Below are 6,975 nucleotides of genomic sequence, written 5' to 3' on the forward strand. Positions count from 1 at the left end.
ATATATATATATATATATGTATAACTGAATCACTTTGCTGTGCAGCAGCAATTAACACAATATTGTAAATCAACTATACTTCAATAAAATAAATTTTTTTAAAAATCCCAAAACTTAGTGGCTTAAAACCTCAATTATTTTATTATAACTCACAATTCTGAAGGTCAAGAATTTGAACAGTGCCCAGCAGGAGTGGCCATCTCTGTTTCATATGATGTCTGCTGGGACTGGAACATTCCAAGTGGCTTCTCCACTCAGATGTTTGTTGACTTGGCTGGGAAGTTGGACAGCTCAGGATTGGCAGGGATGGCTTGACTGGGGCCTCTGACCTCCTCGGGGCCTCTGTCCTCCTTGGGGACTCATTCTCAGGTGGCCACTCCACAGGGGCTTCTGACATGGCAGCTCAGGGCTCCAAGAAGCTGCCAGACCAAGGCTTTAGCCTGGAACTGGTGCTACCTTGCTTCTATCTCATTCTATTGGTTAAAGTGAGTCACAGGGCCAGCCCTTGTGGGAGGGAGCAACACGAGGGTGTGAATACAGGGAGGCATGTGATTCATTGGGAACCATCTTTGGAGACCAGCTACCACATTCAGGAAGTAGCATTGTTTAATGAAGTTGTTGTTGTTTTTAAATGTAAGTCTTAATCAGGAAGAGCCTCTTTCTCCCCCAAAAGAGTCTACAAATACCTTTCTTTAACCACTGCTTCTAGAAAATATGGCTCACAGAGGGGGGTAGAGGTTTTTGATTAGAGAGATAGGTATGCCACTGTCCCGCCACCAGGGGGAAACATCATCTCCAGACTCACAGGCGAAACTCCGACTTCGAGAATTGGCAGGTGTAAAGACCAAGATCTTCCTCCAAAGGATTGAAAGACTCCTGATACATGGAAGTGACACAATCCAGAGACAGAGAAGTGCAGGGACACTCAGAAGAGGATCAACAGACCTTACAAGCAAAACAAAGCAGGAGGCATGGTCCAACCGGGACAGAGGCTATACCCTTAGCTGAAGAAGATGTCAACATCAGGACCCCATAGTGTATTCTACATATTTCTGCTTAACTGGGTCATAAATCAGACATATGACACTAGGCTTGCCTTGCATACATGTTAAGAGAACAGGCTCTGAGGTCAGAATGTCTGGTTGTAAAGCCTGCCTCTTCCACTCACTGGATGAGTGGCCCTGGGTCAAGTTACTTGAGTTTTTTGTTCAGGCTGGTGAAGGCACTTAGCACAGTACCAGGTATACCAAGATTTCAAGAAACTTTAACAATATCATTATTGATATTGTCTTGATGGTTAATTTCATAATTTCCAATGTATATGTCCCTCCAGCTGGATACCTGACTTGGATGGGCTCCTGTATCTGTCTACTGATGTGAGAATTGTAGCTCCCAGAGTGGGCAAAACCAGAATGATAGCCCTCTTGGCACAGGGAACATTCATGTCTGTCTAAGTGCAGCCAGTACCCAACCTTGCAGCAGCATGTGCTGGGGAGGAAAGCCATGGCCTTGCAAGCCTGATTCCTGCACAGGGTTGATAAACAGCAGAGTCAATGTCAAGGCCGAATCATCTGGGCATCTAAGTCATACTGACTCATCAGCCCAAGAAAGATTTTTTTAAAAAATTGCTTGATGTACAAACAAAGTTATTTTAGGAGTCTTATGTGGATTTAAATATGGTTTTGATTTTTATGCAAAATATTAGTTCGCTAGTTTCTATTTATCCTGAATATACTATTCTATTGATTCTGGACCCATGTCTGAATAACTGCATTTGTCAAAGTGTGCCATCGCTCTTCCTCAGAGGCGCTCTTCACCTTGGAAATTGACACCACAGTCTCTGTACATGAGCCAGACATGGAGAAATTCCCTGTCTCCTGAGAGGGTAACACAGGACCGTGGGTATGCACAGACTCTGTAGCCCTGGTGCAGGGTGCAAAAGTGGGTGTCTTTGTCCATTTGGGCTGCTATCACAAAATACCAGACTGGGTGGCTAATAAACAACCAGACATTTATTTCTCACAGTTCTGGAGGTTGGAAGTCCAAGATCACAGTGCCAACAGATTCAGTGTCTGGCGAGAGCCCCCTTCTTGGCTCATAGGCAGCCGTTTTCCAACTTCATGTGTCCTTACCTAGTAGAAGGGGTGAGGGAGTTCTCTGGAGTCTTTTTTATAAGGGCATTAATCCCATTTATGATGACTCTGCCCTCATGACCTAATCACCTCCCAAAGGCTCCATCTCCAAATACCATCACATTGGGGATTAGGTTTCAACATACGAAGTTTGGGGGGACACAAACATTCAGTCTATAGCAGGGGACTTCTGCACTTACTAGCTATGCTTCTTACCTTCAGTTTTCCTGTCTGGAAAATGGGGTTAATTGTACCCACCTCACAGGGCTCTTGTGAAGGTTAACAAGTTAACATTACATAAAATATTTAGAACAGTTCATGACACGTGATGAATACACTTCATAAGCATTAGCCATTATTATTCAGCTTCTATATCAAGTGTGGAGGTTTATTCCTGTCCTCAGGCTTCCCCTGTCTGGACCTGACCCTCAACTCCAAGGACTTCCTTGAACAAGCATGAAAAGGGGCAGAGAGATGGCCTTTTCCAGAGGTAGAGTTCTGCCTGACACCTGGCACCTGGCCTGGACTTTGAGATTCTTCTAAGAGGCAGAACAGAATGGGAGGGAAAGTTCTGGGTTCACACCAGAGAACAGGGTGTGAGACCCATTCATGCCACCTGCATACCACCTGCGTGTGTCCTTGGGAAAGTCACATCTCACACAGTAAGACACTCCCTGTGGACAGGGTAGCCGGGCATTTCAGATCCAGGCAGACTCACTGAGAACGGGCCAGCCTGTGTGTCCCGTGTTCCAGCCAGAGTCACTTGAATTTCTTTAGGGACCAGAAAGCAGATGACGGCTGGAGCCAGGCTCCTGGAAATGGGCACAAGGACCCAAAGAGGCTGGCTGCTGGCTGGCTTGTGTTCAGATGCTTGCAGAGTGAGTGGCTCTTTTCCACCCCCAAATCTGACAACCTGTGTCCTCAGAGGCCGAAAGAAAGCCAGCCCGTGAGTGCGTTCTGTGGGCTACTAAATGGCCCCCTGAGTCTGCTCTGTCCTCCCCGGACAGGCCTTGCTGGCAGGGATTCTCTCCAAACCTTCTAGAATCAGCCCAGGCCTCTCCAGTCTGCTGTGACCCTCCGCTCCTTTTTTGGTACCTTTTCCTGTTACTTCCACCACCCTGGGGTTCATCTATTTGGTTTTCTCTTTGGTGAGAGGGCAGTTCTGCCCTTCATCAACAGCCCAGACAGTGCCTACTTCTGTTTTGAGGATTTACACTTTTGAGAGGGAGTTGCCAAGGAGCGGGCAGTGTGGACACTGGAGGAACAATGGGCTGAGTTTGAATCTCAATTCTGATCCTTACTAGCTCTGTGACTTTGGGCAAGTTCCTTTGCTTCTCTGATCCTCTACACTATAAAGTAGAGAGGATAGTACTTGGTATGAAGTATAAAGAATGTCTAGGACTGTGGCAGGAGGGTCACACAGATGTGGACCCATGTGCCACGAAGGTGAATCAAAAGGTCATTCTATCTTAGGGCACCCTAGGGCCAGACTTTAATCCTACATTTAGCCACATCTCGGGCTTTTGACCAAAAGCCCAACCACAACACTCACCGGAACTCTGTCTTGCTCTGACATCTCCAGGCATCCCTTTCCAGCTGGGCAGGAAGAATAAAGCCTCCAAGGAGGACTCGCTGCTTTGAGTTTTCAGCTTTGGCCTCAATCACACAGGTGTCCAGGAAAGAGTTGGCACCCTCTAAATACTGAATGAGAGCCACAGTGATAATGACCATCATAGCATAGGGATAATCACAGAAGGTTTTTTAAAAATGGGCTTCATATTGGCCACGGATAAGTGTAATCACATGCTCCCCGTGGAGCTACTTAGGCTATCATTTTTTCCAGGCAGCTCTGACCCAATTGCAGAAACATAAATTCTGCAGAACTTTGGAAGAAGGAAAAGTGCCCCTCTCTTCAGCCCCCTCACCGCTCCAGGTCTTAGAGTGTGAGTCTCTGTTTGCCAGGACGACGCTGCTGGAGTGAGGCAGGCGGCAGCCAAGCCTTGGCCAAGGCTGCCTTCCCAGATTCCTTGTCAATACCTGTTGACATTTCCAGGCGCCTCTGGTATATTTCTTCATAACATCCGATGGATTACAGGGGCTGTATTGATTTTGTGGTTTCATGTGTGAAAGATCTAATCTTAATCCTCCATTGTTCATTTTCCTTAACCTTTTAATAACATGATAGGGAGGCAACCCATCAGAATGGAAATTGTTTCTGAGTCATGTTGTCATAAATATATGCCACAGACTGTTTTATTTTATGGGAGCGGCCATATTTTTTTGAAATAATAATAATGACAAAATTTGTATGGTGTATTGCAGTTTACAAAGCACTTTCCCCTGTCAACTCATTTCATCCTGATGGCAATCCTGATAGGTAGGAGTTATTTTATTTATTTTGATTTGTTTATTCTGTGAGTCTTTCCACAACATGAATTTTTATTATTATTTGCTGTGTCACAGATGAGGAACCTGCATTGCTCAAGGTCACACAGCTATTAAAAATAAGATTTGGGGCTTCCCTGGTGGCGCAGTGGTTGAGAATCTGCCTGCCAATGCAGGGGAAAACGGGTTCGAGCCCTGGTCTGGGAAGATCCCACATACCGCGGAGCAACTGGGCCCGTGAGCCACAGCTACTGAGCCTGTGCGTCTGCAGCCTGTGCTCCGCAACAAGAGAGGCCGCGATAGTGAGAGGCCCGCGCACCGCGATGAAGAGTGGCCCCCACTTGCCACAACTAGAGAAAGCCCTCGCACAGAAACGAAGACCCAACACAACCAAAAATAATAAATAAATAAATAAATAAATAAATAAATAAATAAATAAATAAATAAATAAATAAGGTTTGGAGTCAGGGTGATCCGCACTCAAATCCTGAGACTGCCAGAAGTTGTCTCTGTGTAACCTTGAATGAAGGGTTTAAACTCTTCATGGTTTATTTCTTTACCAAAAAAAACTGGGATGATGAAACCTTCCTGGGATTTTGTAAGGATTAAAGCTGATGTAGGTACACCACCTGTACAGTACCTGGAACCAAGGAGAGGACCAATAAATGTTCTCTATTATAATTAAAATAATAATTAATATTATTATTTAATAAAGGTAGGATTTGAGCCAAGGACTCTCATGTCAAACCTCAGTTCTCCTTTGCTGGAGAGAAGTTAGAATCTGGCTTCTCTCTCTCCTTCCCTCCTTCTCATTTCTTTCCGTAACTTTTAAAACCCCAGTGAACGAGAGTGGGTCACAGATGCTGGCTAATGTTCCTTCAGGAACAACTACTCTGTCCTCACGAGCATTGAGCTGCCTCACGCCCTTGACTCCGAACCCTTCACTCTGTCCTCCGCCCTTGACAGCTGTCTCTACCCACATTCTGCCCCCTGCTCACCTCTGTTTGGAGTTCGTCTGACTCCTCCTGCTGGCATTTTATCCTCAGGCTCTCTTTCGTGATCTTGAGGCTCTTTTCAATCTGGCTCTTGCTTTCTTGATAAAGACTCCCTGCTCTAGTTCCCAGCCCCACAAAAACCGACTGCAACCCTCCTCAATATTCCTCAGGTTAGTCCCAGCATCCACAGTGAAATAACTTGAATCCGGCACAATTACAGAGATGCTTCCATTGGCCAACTTTTCTTGTGTCTCTGGCATGGTCAGTTTCCTTTTAGCGGAAAACAAATCTGCTAAAGCACATCTTCCTTGAAATGATGGTTTCCAGTGCAGCCCTTTGTTTGCAAATTACAGCACCACTTGCAAAAATCCAATTCTTGTTCTACTTAAAACGCCATCAGCACAAAGCATGGATGGCTTTGCAGAATATTATTTTTTGAGTAAGCTCATGTGAAGTTTGATAAATCCTTTTCCTCATGATCCATAAACCAGATGTTTCCACCGAGATAACATGGCATCATTCGTGGCACATCTCATGCATTAATGTAACAGATATTAACTAAGCTCTTTCCATCTTCTGTTCAGGTAAACATAGAAAGAGCCGGAGAAAGGTATCACAGCCAACCATGGTCCAGCAGCTTCCTGAAAGCGGGGTGTATCCCAAGCCAAAGTGAAAAGCCAGTCACCTCACTCTCATTGTCCCCAGGAAGCACGGAGTAGTGAAAGAGTGAGGGGTTGGGAGTCTGTCTGTCAGGGTTCAAGTTCTGGTCACACCATTTATCTGGAGAGCATGTCTCCTGACCTGAAGTTCAGTTCCTTCTTTTATAAAATGCAAGTTAGAACACTCATTTTATAGGGCTGTTGTGCCAAAAAAAAATGTAGATATGCTTCATCTCAGATACCATCCTCTATAAGAAAGGTTGTAAGGAGGAGGTGGGGGAAGAAGGGTCTGGTGAAAAGGCGGAAGCTTGAATGTGGGCATAAGTAATGAGCTGCTAAGGGACAGAGTCCTGGACTAGCTGTTTGGGGGTGAAAAGGTAGAAGGGGCTGGGGGGTCACAGGTCAAAGAGCCTCGTCTATAGGGAGTGGACAACTGGGCCTGCGCCAGCTCAGCAACGAGGCAGAGGGAGATTCTGGGAGACTGAGGATAGACTTGAAGCAGCACTCCAGCCTGATAAGACAGGAAGTGATCCAGGGAGAATAAGGGGCTTGGCTCAAGAAAGTGTGTCAGACCCTGTGGGCAAAGTCAGCTCCAAAGCCCACTTGCTGGTGGCGCTCACCAACTCCCTCCGTGATCAGAGCTGACTCAGTGCTGAGCAGGGTGGGGCTGCCATTGAAGCTTCTGGGACATCTAAGGAGGAGAGTCAACAACTGCTCAGGATGTAACTTTACGATGGAATTCCAGAAACGTGGCCACTCATGTCATTTTAATTCCTCCTTGTCTCTTGGAAAGCCTGGGTGGAA

Source organism: Balaenoptera musculus, chromosome 1, assembly GCF_009873245.2.
Source record: "Balaenoptera musculus isolate JJ_BM4_2016_0621 chromosome 1, mBalMus1.pri.v3, whole genome shotgun sequence".
NCBI classification, from domain to species: domain Eukaryota; kingdom Metazoa; phylum Chordata; class Mammalia; order Artiodactyla; family Balaenopteridae; genus Balaenoptera; species Balaenoptera musculus.